Source organism: Physeter macrocephalus, chromosome 11 (assembly GCF_002837175.3).
Source record: "Physeter macrocephalus isolate SW-GA chromosome 11, ASM283717v5, whole genome shotgun sequence".
NCBI lineage: Eukaryota > Metazoa > Chordata > Mammalia > Artiodactyla > Physeteridae > Physeter > Physeter macrocephalus.
The window spans coordinates 77,448,153-77,461,873 of record NC_041224.1 but is presented as its reverse complement, the minus strand read 5'-3'; the positions used below and the strand labels follow the sequence as shown (position 1 = coordinate 77,461,873).

Genomic DNA, 13,721 nt, shown 5'->3' with positions numbered 1-13,721 from the left:
TCTTATCAATCCTTTCCTGACCCTAATTCCCTTAGTGTTTTCACTGCCTTGTGAATGGTGCCCCTACTCATCCAGACACCAAAGCCAGCAACCTAGACTCCCATCCACACATCTCTCCAACACCCAGCAACTCATCAAATTCTCTAGAAGCTACTTCCTTAACTTCTCTCAATTGCATTCGCCTCTCCCTTTTCCTAGGACCTTTGTCTTAGAGCAGCCTCACTCCTGCAGATTCCTCAGATAGCTTCTTAAGTAGTCTCTCAACCTCCACTGTTGCCTCATTCTAATTGATTCTTTATCCTGCAGTGCAAATATGTTCAAGTCCCCTCTTTGCTTAGAATCCATTGAATGTTCTTGCCTCCAGATCAGGTTCAGTTTCCATAGATAAGTACACAAGACCCTCCATTTGGCCATAGCTTTCACTATGCTCATGTCCTGCCCTCAATAACTTATGTTCCTCAAAACGCAAGGTACAATTCTATGCCTCGGTGCATTTGCACTTGCCATTTCCTCTTCCTAAAGCAGCCCAGTTCTCTTACACCTCTCCCAATGCTCTGCTCTGTTCTCCCACAGCTCCTGTGTTTCTTTCTCTCATGGCATTTTCCTTGCTTAATAGAAAGGAAATTTGACACTTAATGTTGGCTTAAGTGTCGGCATCCCTGAACTACACTGTGAGCTTCCTATGGGAGAAAAAAAATGGCTCTTTCTGTTCCAAACCCCACAACCAACAATTGTGGACACATGAAAGATGTAAAATGGGCCAATGGCAATGTAGAAGTACTTTGAAATATTTATAAAACACCAAATGGGTATCATTAAGGTATTATTAATGCAGTGTGAGAAATTGCCCGGAGGAAACACACCTGCAGAAGGTTGGGGGTTGTGCCTTTACTGCCATGCCTTGCTATGTGTGCTTCCAGCCAAAGTTACATTACGTGCTAAGAATAATCACCTTGTTCATTTTATGACTGCCACTTTACCAAAATATCCCCAGGATGCTGTCTGAACACTGGAAAATTGATTTTTTTCAGCTTATTTTGGGAAGCCAAATAGAGACCCATTTTCATTTCATGGTAGGAGTAAATACCCTACCTACTGTGCTTTGCTTCCAGCTGGAAATGAACCAGGTAGCTATGTACTCTCTCATGTTTGCAAGAGAGGAAGTTGCTGGATTTGTCGTTTATCCCTTTAGGTCAGCCAGGGGCCAGGAAGTCAAAGTATCAGAGCAAATGTATATTACATACTGAGTACATATCTAGAAAGAGGGAACAGCAAAACACCGATGCTGAGACCATATGAGCAATCCACAGCACAGAGCCCTGAATAGTGTCTCACAATTTGGTTTTCTTCCAACAGAGCAACACATTTAGTTGGGTGATTAACCCAAATGAAAGGTTTCAGATTTATTTCATTGGCAGATAGAAATTAAGTTACAGAAACTCAACAAGCACAGACTATAGTTAATTTCATTTATTTTTAATTACCCAAGTAATCCATGAATATATTGTCACTATAAAAATTGAAACAATTACAGATAAAGTTGAAGTCCCACTTGACAACTCACCACTCTACTCAATTCCCCTCCCTGGGATTACTCGTGCTATCAATTTGAAGTGTCATCAGACACATGCCTGTGCGTGCACACATGTGCACAACCCCCCCACCATACACACATGCACACACACACAAAGATGTTAAAATGAAGCTATTTAACCTTAGCTTTGGCTGAGGCTCCAAGATAATAGAAGCTCTATTCCAATGTGGGATACAAGATCAGTATGGAGGACATCAATGGTTTTCATCCATGGACCATGTTTAGGGCATAAAAAGATTTTGAGAAGGACATTACATGGTGAGTAAGGGTTTTGGGTGAAAGCTGTTGGACCCCACATCCATGGAGACAGGGAGAGATGACATGTCTTTGTTCACCTCAAACCAAGAAAAAGGGCTTCATTGGGATCATTAAGAGTTGGATATGTGTCCCTGACATCATTTGATGTAGCTGTCTGTTTTCTGTATTGCTTTTGCATTTTGTTTCTTATAAAATCCCTTTCCTACTCTCAAGGTTAGAAATATATTCTACTTTTCTTCTATTGCTTTTGTGATGTTTTAGTTGTTTAGGAATTTGGTTTGTCTAGAATTTTGTTTTCATGGTGTAAGAAAGTGAACTAACTTTACTTTTTCCCAAATTAATTTGATTACTTTGATTTGGATAACAAATTATTTCAACACCATTCATTACACACTGGTTTGAAAGTCTACTTTATCATATACTAAAGTTGTAAATACTCACTGATTGCCTTCTGAATTGTATTCTGCAGCATTGATCAACTTGTCCATTCTTTTTGAGTATATTTATTAGAATCCAGTTGTGCTTCCATTTCACTAAGTTGAGAACCTCACACAAAGAATGGTATACCTACCACTGTGTGTTTTCCAGGCCACTATAGGCAGAGGTAAACTCAGGGTCATGATGGTGATAGCACCAGGTATCTGACTCAGCCCCCACTCACTAAGGCAGGCCCTAAACTTGCACTTTTCCTGACCCCTCTGCTCAGAATTTTCAGCATCTCTGGAAAATACCTCCCCTCTGCTCCAGAGAGACTTCTTTGTCTAACAACTGACACTTTCCACTCCTGCTTCAACATCCCTAGAGAATGCCTGATGCTGTTTCTATGAAGCTAATACACTGCACCCACTCTTCCATCTCTTACCTTCACACCTGGGTGCCACATTGTTGCCCCTTCCAAGAATACTTCCTTACTCGCTGAATGTCTTCTGGAGGGCTCAGTGACTTGGCCCTTTCTGTTTTTTCTCACTTCTTTTGGCAGCACTGTCTTCCTTGAAGCAGGCATAAGATGATGGGACGCCAGTGCAAGACTCTTGGAGGGATGTACGCAATGAGACACTCCTGTAATTCTTGTCCACTGTCCAGCAGACAATGCCTGGTGGTTCTACACCTCTCATCATCCAGACATGTCTAGGACTCTCATATATGCACGGCTTCATTTCTCATAGCTGAGACACCTGCTTTCTGTCACAAAGTTTACAGGGACAAAACCATGGGTTTACTCATCTCTACAAAGGGGTAATGCTATGTTCTTTACAAGGTTTTTGTGAGAGTTAATGAGAGCTCATTGTAAGGGCTCAATAGTTGCCTCTTACCTTTCCTTCCCCACTAAATTAGGTCAACACCCAGATGAAGCGCCACCTCTTCTCTGAAGCTTTGTCCACTATGTCACTGTGCTAATACACAATGATCTCTCCATATTGAATTTTATCGATGTCTGGTCTTTTATTTTTTCTTTAGGGAAAGATTTTTATTTTCAGACAATAGATATTTAAATCACAGTATCATGGACTCTGGCTTAGCTACACTCATCATCTCGTGAACGTCTATGGAAACTGAATAAGGAACACTCCAGAGGGCTGGCCCTGGATTATTCCACAGCTTCATTTAATTATAACCATCAAAGTTAATGAGAGTCATAAACTGTTTCATAACATACCAATGGCAGTGTGACTGGAGGGGAACCTGGACATTTTGTTATAAAGCTAGCATATCAGAAAAGACACAACTAAACAACAACTTTTCTCTTATGAAGAAAAAGACACAGAAACATAATTTGGTGACATTTCCACACTTGCTAAAATTAACTTTCAGTTAAAAGAACAGTGGAGTTGTTAGCTTTATTTTCTGATAAAATTTTAGTCTCAGGTTGGATAAGCAATTTTGTTTGCCATTAAGTGTGAGACTACTTGAAGTAAAGTCATGTAGACAAAAGGGCATTATATAGAAAGGATAAAATGGTTAACAGAAAGAAAGCTCAGAAAGAAAATGAAAAGAGGAATAATTGTGTCAGAAACTTGGTAAATTGGTATATTAGGGTTCTCTGTATTGGTTCCAGAGAACCAATAGGAGAGATAGATAAGAAGGTAGATGATAGATAGATAGATAGATAGAGATACAAATATAAAGAGATGTATTATATGGAATTGGCTCATGCGATTATGGAGACTGACAAGTCCCAAGATCTATAGAGTGAGTCAGCAAGATGGTGACTCAGGAGAGTAGATGAAGTATTTCTAGTCTGGGGGCAAGAGAAGGTCAAGGTCCCAGCTTGAATGCAGTCAGGCAGAAGAAATGGTCTCTTACTCAGGACAATCAGCCTTTTTGTTCTATTGAGACCTTCGACTGATTGGTTGAGGCCCACCCACATCAGGGAGGAAATCTGCTTTAAGTAATCTACTGATTTAAACATTCATTTCATGGAAAACATTTTCACAGAAATACCCAGATTAATGTTTAACCAAATATCTGAGCATCCCGTGGCCCAATCAAGTTGACACATAAAATTAACCATCATACCTGGTCAATATATAACAGTCCCCATATTGGGACTTCTGTATCTACATCTGTATGTGTCTCTATGTGCCTGTATAGCATTTAAGAAATGTATTCTTCTCATCTGTTTTTAAAGCTTTGCTCTTGGATTCTTGAAATCCCACTATAGATTTTTTAAACTGAGGTCAAATTCAGATAACATAAAATTAACTATTTTAAAGTATACAATTCAGTGGCATTTAGGATACTCCCAATGTTGTGCAAAAATGACCTCTATCTAGTTTCAAAACATTTGTATCACCCCAAAGGGAAACCCTATGCCCATTAAGTAGTCATTCCCATGCTTACTTCGGCAGCACTTATACTAAAATTGGAACTATACAGAGAAGATTAGCATGACCCCTGTGCAAGGATGACATGCAAATTTGCAAAGCATTCCATATTTTTATTATCATACTAAGTGAGGTAAGTCAGAAAGAGAAAGACAAATACCATATGATATCACTTATATGTGGAATCTAAAATATGACATAAATGAACTTATCTATGAAAAGGAAACAGAGTCACAGACATAGAGAACAGACTTGTGGTTGCCAAGGGGGAGGGGGATGGGGGAGGGATGGAGTGGGAGGTTGGGGCTAGTAAATGCAAACTATTACATATAGGATTGTTAAACAACAAGGTCCTACTGTATAGCACAGGGAACTCTATTCACTATCCTGAGATAAATCATAATGGAAAAGAATATAAAAAAGGAATTTATATATATTGAAAAAAATAGTAAATCTCTGATATTCATAGACTAAAAAAAAAGTAGTCTTTCCCCCTTTACCCAGCCTCTGGCAATTATTAATATACTTCCTGTCTCTATAGAGTTTCCTATTCTGGATACTTCATATAAATGGAATCATATAATATGTGACCCTTTATGTCTAAAATCTTTCACCTATCATAATGTTTTTCAGGTTCATTCTTTTGTAGCATGTATCAGTACTTCATTCCATTTTATGGCTCAATATTCCATTGTAGATAAACACATTTTGTTTATCTATTCATCTGTTGATGCGTATTTGGGTTGTTTCCACCCTTTGGCTATTGTGAATAATGTTACTATGAATAATAGTAGCATTACTATGTACAATACCTTTTCGAGGGTATACAAATAACAATTCAAAACCCTGCTTTCAATTCTTCTGGGTGTTTCCAAATAGTGAATTGCTGGGTCATATGGTAATTCTATGTTTAACTTTCTGAAAAACTGTTTTCCCCATCATAAATGTTTAACAGGAAATTACTCATGAAACAAAAGCGTGGGAAATCAGGACAATGTTTAACACACACACACACACACACACACACACACACACAGACACTCACACCCTTAGAGGTTGCAATCTGCCATACTAAATGTTTGTGATGATGAAAAGTCCATCTGATATTGTAAGTAATGCAGAGGCCTTATTAAAAGTTAAAATGATAGATACTCTGTTCCACTGATGGTTTTCTTTTCTCTCCCCATCACATGTGATACCAAACTCAAGCTTTCAATGATAGAGGCCATGTACTGACTTTTCCTGTTGCCTCAATAGCAGCCAGCAGCCGACTCCAATGTCCTTCATTGCTTCATAACATTCTTATATAGGAGACCGATATAGCCCTCAGGGTCATTACAAATGGCAGCCTTCTAGCTCTGCAGAAACTCAGAAACTCATCCAGAGAAAGAAATGACAGAGGTCTCTGGGGTCAAGGGTTCTAGACTGACATGTGACCTCACCCCCAGAGCTGAGTACCCTGTCCCAGCGACCCTCCAGGGCTGGGCTCAGACAGAGGTAGCTGTGAAGGAAGCAGAGAGGAATGGGCTGGGGAGTTACTGAGAGCCCACAAAGCCTCCACGATCAGGACTCCAACTTTGCTGACCCAGGAAGGATTTCCATTCCAATAAACATTGTTTCAGTTAAGATATGTAAGGGATTTTCTTTCAGCAGAACTATTAGAGGCAAAATGAAAATCAGACAGTCTTAAGAGAAGAAATTGGTCACATACAAAATTTTGGTCCTCATTTTTAAGCAGCTGGACCACAGATGAAGGCTTGAAACTTTGGCTTCAGACTCCTCCATAAGCCAGCATGGTACAGCAACTGGGTCTGCCCAGCAGCCAGAAAACACTAATGCATCCTTATCCCCCTATTTCCTCCTGTATGGCTCTCTCTCTAGTCAACAGACATCTTAAAACAATAGACCCTCCCTTGAAAAAGATTGCTGACCCCTCATTAAGAAAGACTGAAGAAAGTTCAGTCATCTTAGAAGTTCTTCCTAACATATAATAAAGAATCTTGACCTTACTTCCCCCAGTATACATTGTTGTATATCATAATATAAATTTTGAAATATAAATAAAAAAAGAGAGGGGAGATATCATCCACTCTTTTTTACATAAATGCAAACTCTTACTTTTGTCAAAAAAGAAAGTCCATACACAGGGTGTTTCTGGATTTCAGAATTTGCCGCCAGAGAAGAATAATTAGAATTAAAGTTTGCTGCACTACTTATTTAAATCAGGTTCCCTTCGTCTAACTACCAGGCACTATGTAGACTCACAGCCGAGAAGCTGGTCCTACAACTGTTACAACACCAGCCCACCTATTTCACAGGGCCAAGCCCCATTTTATAGGGAAAGATGCAGGTGAATGACAACACTTGGGAGCCAAGATTCCACTGTTCTCCTCTGCTGGGGAAAGCCCGAAGCATAGTCTAACGATGTGGAAAGTGAAATTTCTTTCTGACTGAGTCATCCCCTGCTGGATACAGAAGATAAAAGAGAACAGCATCATTCTGTGCTGAAAATGTACAGTGCATGGTGATTATATCATCCATCAGGAGGCTGTGAATCTGTTGATAATGTGAAAGCAACTGATAATCATACTAACATGACACACTACAAGAAAGCATGATGGAGGGGGCTGAGGCTGTTTGGGACATACAGGTAAGCTCTGAAGACTCAGCAATGGACCTTAGAGACCTCACAGATCCCCCTAGGACAGCCAAAGACAGGAATCCTACCAGCTTGCCTGGGCTACTGCATGGGAAATCCATCTCCACCTTGGGTCTCCCATCATGCAATCCAGAATTTATTACTTCAACACGTATACTTTTTCAAGAGAAGGTGATTGGTCTTATTTTTCTCAGCTCTTAGGAAATTGGTGGGAACAAGTGATGGATTGAGTGCCTCGTTGCCTGCAGTCTTCCCCTCCCTCCTACAACCCAATGGCATGGATTCCCCAGTTGCCAGTGCAGAACTCTAGTGTTTTTGATGTGGCAACACTCCCACAAGGAGCAGTGTTGATTAGAGAAAAGAGCAGTAATAACAGTACCTCCACCTACTGAGGACCTACTGTGTGCCAGGCCGAATGTTTTCCATTCATTCTGCACCAGAAGGCAACTATAAAGATGAGTCCAAGGAAAACCAAATGTCATAAAATTCAGCATATAAAACTGCACCACTGAAAACTTTCTCATGAACCATGAACATACCACACTTAGGGATAGAGTGCTGTAATTGAAGCCTCTCATTCATAGATTGCCCTCTTTTTTCCAGAGATGTTTAAGCAAACCTACAAGTTCATTTATACTAATGCCTTAAGGACTGAATTAAAAAGGATCATTTTTGCATTCTCAGAAGAGAGTCAGATCCGTTTCAGTGGACCTGGGGGTTTTCATCGGGCTAGTGATCTCAGTGAACATCTTTCATATGTGCTGATTTATCAGATACTGCTTAATTTAATTTTCAAAACACACTTTTTCAGATGAAGAATCAGAGGCTCAAGGAGGTTAAGTGAATCAGCCTAGATCTCACAGATAGCACATGGCAGGGTCGGTCTCTAAGCCCATGGTCTGGGGGCTGTCCTCCCCCACAAGTCTGGCTGAGCAGCCCTTCTCAGGAAGGATTGGTCTAGCTCTCACTGATCCCCCAGGCCAATTCCAAAGCCATCCTTCCACAGCCAACTTCAAACAGCATCAAGAGGTTGAGAAAACTGCATTGGGGCATCTGACCTCCCAAGGGCAGCCCTTGGTTCTCCCCAGCTAAAAGCGTCATTTTCCAAGTCCACGACTTCGAGTTGGATTGCAGAACTAGTTGAGGTTAAAACAAGAAAACTCGGGGCTTCCCTGGTGGCGCAGTGGTTGAGAGTCCGCCTGCCGATGCAGGGAACACGGGTTCGTGCCCCGGTCCGGGAAGATCCCACATGCCGCGGAGCGGCTGGGCCCGTGAGCCATGGCCGCTGAGCCTGCGCATCCGGAGCCTGTACTCCACAACGGAAGAGGCCACAACAGTGAGAGGCCCGAGTACCGCAAAAAAAAAAAAAAAAGAAAAAAAAAAAAAAGAAAACTCATGTTCTGCAATCAAATAAGATCAGATGATCCAGAAGACTTGAGAAATAAAGGGAGGAACCACACTTACTGGGTAACAATTGACAAAAACCTTTGAGCGGGGCTTTGGCCTCCATTTCCTAATAATTCAGGCAGAACTGAGTGACTCATGATGCAGGGAGAGAATCATCTTCCTCAGAAAGCGTATCTAATTTTTGCAGAAGCACTTAACTAACTTGCAATTTTAAAAAATGTGCTCCAAAGCATGTCATTCAAATTAATTTTTGAATGTTGAGATCAGCCTTCTTTTGGATCTGTGGGAGATGCTCCATATAGCACAGGATGTTAGAGTGGTACTTTCTTCTCAGGTCATGGGAAGACATTTCCTATGAGCTTCTAGATGATACACATGTCAGAAAGGGTGTTCATCAACTTGCCGGTGTTCCTTTATGGTCACTAGAGAGCTGCCTCTTTCTTTTGATCTTTGAGAAATACACTATGAAATATTTCTGACATATAAAACTATGGAGAAAATAATATAATAAATGCAAGCGTATCCATCTCCCAGCTTAAAAAATAGAACTGTGCAAACATACTTGAATCAGTCTGTGCTCCCCATCCCATTCACTCTTGGGGATGTCCATCATACCTGGGCACGTCTTATACATTTACCAAAATCCTGTACAACAAAGCAATACTGAGTATCATTTTATACAATTACACATTACTTAAACACTGCATCGATGACATTGTTCACAATGTATTCTTCTGAAACTCTTTTCACTCAACAATATGCATACAAGAATCATCCATGTTGAATGAACCTTGAGATTATCATACTAAGCAATGTAAGTCAGACAAAGACAAATACCATAGTATATCAGTTATATGTGAAATCTAAAAAATTGTACAAATGAACCTATTTACACATATATGTGAATCACTTTGCTGAAACTAACACAATATTTTAAATCAACTTTAATTAAATATTTTTTTAAAATAAATTCACCCTCAAAGGAAAAAAAAAAAATCTTCCATGTTGATGCATATAGTTCCAGGTCATTTATTGTCACTGTTGTATAGTATTTCACTACACAAATATAATTCAGTGTAATGCACCATCCTCTTGTTAATACTTAAGATGTTTCTAATTTTTTACTATTATATATGAAGCTGATATGCATGTTCTTGCACTCCATTCTATCATTGAATACTTTCATGCATTCTTAACACTTTCTATATTCTCTGTGTCTCCTTGGGCACATATGTGAGATTTTCTTTGACAAGTTTCCTAGAAATAGAATTGCTGGGCCACAGGGTATGCTCATTTTCATCTTTATTGCATGTGGCTAACCTGCTGTCCAAATTGGTTGTACACATATTCCTCTGTACCTGCAAAGTACGACTTCCTCTTTCTCCATATTCTCACCAACACTTAGTATTTTCAGTTTTCAATTTTTGCCAATCTGATGCCAATCTGACTGTCTTTTAGCTTTGCATTTCCTGATTATGATGTGGTTGAATATTTTTTCTTAATGGGTCATTTGGGTATTTTCTTCTCAAATTATCTGTTTATATCATTTGCTTATTTCTCTAGTAGGATTATTTGTCTTCTTATCATCAAATTTCAAATGTTCTTTACATGTTTTGTGTATACATATCACAAACATCTTTACATTTTATCCTTGTCTATGGTTTTCTCTCCCCACTTTTTTTCCCTTCTGTATTTGAAATACAGTTTCTATCATTTTAATCAAGTTGAATTTATCAACTTGATTTTAATCAAGTTTTTAATTTAGTCAAGTGTTCATCAAGTTTTAGTCAAGTTTTAATTTTAATCAAGTTTTTAAAAGTGGTTTTCTCCCCCCACTTTTTTTCCTTTCCGTATTTGAAACAGAGTTTCTATCATTTTAATCAAGTTGTCTTTATGTTTGCCCTCTTTGTATGTATGTACTTTGTATGTACTGCCCTACCACAAAAATCACAAAGATGTTTTATTAAATGTTTTCATAAAAAATAAAAATTAATATTCTCATATTTTATGTGTTTATTCTCCTTAGGGTTGATTTTTACATATGGTGTGAGATAAAGATAAATTTAATTTCTTTCCTTAATAGATAACTAATTGTTCCAAAAGCATTTGTTAGGTAGACCGTTCTTTTGATACTGATCTTCAATACAATCCTCTCATATATTGTTTCTGTTTAAGCATTAGATAGTTTATGGGGTCATTTATTTCTTCCATTGGTCTGTATATCTGGTCTTTTGCCAATAGCACACTTGTCAAATTACCATAGTTTCAAAATAAGTCTTGTTTTCTGGTCAAACATGACCTCTCTGCCCTAGTTCTCTTCAAAATTGTCTTCAAGAAAGAGCTGTTATTTGTTGGCCTTGCAATTTTCATATAATCTTCTCATATGTTGTTTGGAGTTACACTGGATTTTTAGATTATTTGGGAGAGAGTAAAAATTTTCATGATTTTGGGTTTCTCTATGCATAAATATAATCTATCTCTCTCATTGATTTGACTCTATTAAAATATATTTTAGCAATGATTTATATTTTCTCCATAAATATCATTCTTAGCTCTTATTAAATTTATTCCTAGGAAACCTATATATTTTTTGTAAATTTTTTTTAGAGGAGCATATTTCATTGTTGCTGATATGTACCATGGTGACCGATTTTATAACAACTGATATCCTTTCCAGTGATATTTCTAAACCCTCATTAATACTAATAACTTGTCTGAAGAGTCTCTTAAGTTTTTATGGAGACAATCATGTCCTCTGTAAATAATAATAGCTTTTTTTTTCTTTCAAACTCATACAACGTATTTCTTTTTCTTATCCTCATCTATGATCTGTAGAACAGTTTTGCACAGAAACAGTGATTCTGGGCATATGTTTCTGAAATCTATAGGTTTCATCATTAAACATGTTTGCTCTATGTTTTGCATGTTCCTTTCATTAAATTTACTAAATCTTATTAAAAATCATGAATAGGTGTTGAATTTTATCCCAAGCTTTTTCTGAATCTATTAAGATGATAATTTTTTTCCTCTTACAATTAGTGTCATAAATTACATCAGATTTTCTAATGTTCAACCATCCTCATATATGTGGGATGCACACAGCTTGGTCATGTGGACCACAGTTCAATACCTTACTTCTGTTGACTGTATGTGTGGCAGCTGTTGGTTGCCTACCAGATAGCCGTCCCCATCCCACTTCCAGAACGCTGTCTGGCCATGAACTTCAAGAGAACTTTTTCATTCGTCCAAGTCAATCATTGCATTTCCTTTCCCTTACCACATGAAGGGAAATCTGCTTATGGGGGAAAGAGGAAAAGAATTTCTGGGGAAATTTCCTTTGACATACAAGAAAGAGAGTCTTTTTTCTAATCTTTGGACCTTGTTATATATGGATGTGATGCCTGGAGCTGCTGCAGCCTTGCTGCCATATATAGCTCTCTTGCTACCTTTTCACAAAAATCAATATGCAAAGGATGACAGAGGAGGACGATGGACTCCTTCAGAACACTGCTGAGACCCTGACTGGACCAACCCCTGGAACTGCCCCACCTTTGAACATTTTTGTCAATAATACTTAAACCATTTTGAATTATATCTTCAGTAAACTAAGGCCAAAAGTGTTCTTACAAACATCCTGTTTTCTGATGACTCTAGAATTGTCTTCATTCATTGATTCACTTATGTCTTTGACAAATATGTATGGAGGGCTGACCACATGCCAGACACTGCCCTGAGGGCTGAAGATAGAGATGACTGGGCTCTGCCTTTTGGAGCACACAGCTTGGAAATGGAAACAGACCTATAAGCAAATAAAACTGAAATCCCATTCTGCACATTCAAAAGATGAGATAGCTTCACAATTCTATGGGAGTATGGGAGATGGTGGAGGCTTTAATTTTATCCTGGGAGAGACAGAGGAGGTATCCAAAAGACAGCTGACCCTTGAAGAATAATTAGTTTTATAATTAGTCATGGAGACAGAATAAAGGAAATTTAAAGGGCAGGGGCTGTGAGTTCATTATCTTGAAATAACTTGGGAATGGAAGCAGCCGGGCTCAGTTGGTCTTACAGAAATGAGATGCAAGTTTTAAGAGAAATGAAGTTTCAGTTTCTCTTTAGGCAATGGGGGTGGAATGAGGAGCACCCAGAGGGTGTTACAACATGCTGCTCTGTGGTGGTCAGGTTCCCAGGGGTTAGGAAAGTATGAGTGGGGCAAGCTGAGAGGGAGTGGGGAACTGAAAGCAGGGCTCCCTTCTAAAGTCGAGCTTGAGAAATAAGGGACAATAGTGGACATCCCTGACAAAAGGTCTGCACCAAGAATGGTCAGGTGTGGCTGGTGGGGTGCTGAAGTGGAGGCGGGGAGATTTCCTCAGGCACTGATGGCAAAGACAGGGAATCCTAACTCATTTCTCCCCACCCACTCCATATCTGGATGAACTAGACAGAGCTCACACCAGCTATTAAAAGCCAACTGTGTGCAGCTCTTCCCAGCTCCACATCCATGACATTACAAATGATTGCTTAAAATTGGCCACAGTGAGAATATTTACACCATGGAAATAGGCAAATGCTTCATATCAGTATTTTTTTGTTTTGGAGCCTATTGTTAAACATTTACCAGCATACTACTGCATGGACTAATGCAGGGCACAAATTTTCCAAAAAAGTCTGACTCCTCACTCATGGATCTACTACAGTTCCCCTTCCAGAGAGCTGGACATATTATTGCAGGATGCATGTAACTGGAGTTTGAAACGAACCATCTCTTCCCAGGCACAGTATCACAATGTGAGCATCGGCTGCAAAGATTTGATGATAGCACTAAAATTTCAGGAGCAGCAGATTACAGAGCTCCCTACTGCCCTGCCACTGAGACTGGTTCACACTTAACAACTGGAGGAGTATCTGTAGTGATGGGAAATCAAGGTAGCCCTCCTGTAACCAACGTCATGATCGTGGCAAATCTTCCCCCTCCCTT

General features: G+C 39.1%; 1 non-coding gene across 1 annotated transcript; it reads left to right on the top strand.

Moving 5' to 3' along the window:
- The first annotated feature begins 4,685 nt into the window (after nt 1–4,685).
- On the top strand, nt 4,686–4,792 carry LOC112061912 (U6 spliceosomal RNA). Its single transcript, XR_002890437.1, has one exon. It is a non-coding gene; the product is annotated as a U6 spliceosomal RNA (small nuclear RNA).
- The last annotated feature ends 8,929 nt before the right edge of the window (nt 4,793–13,721 follow it).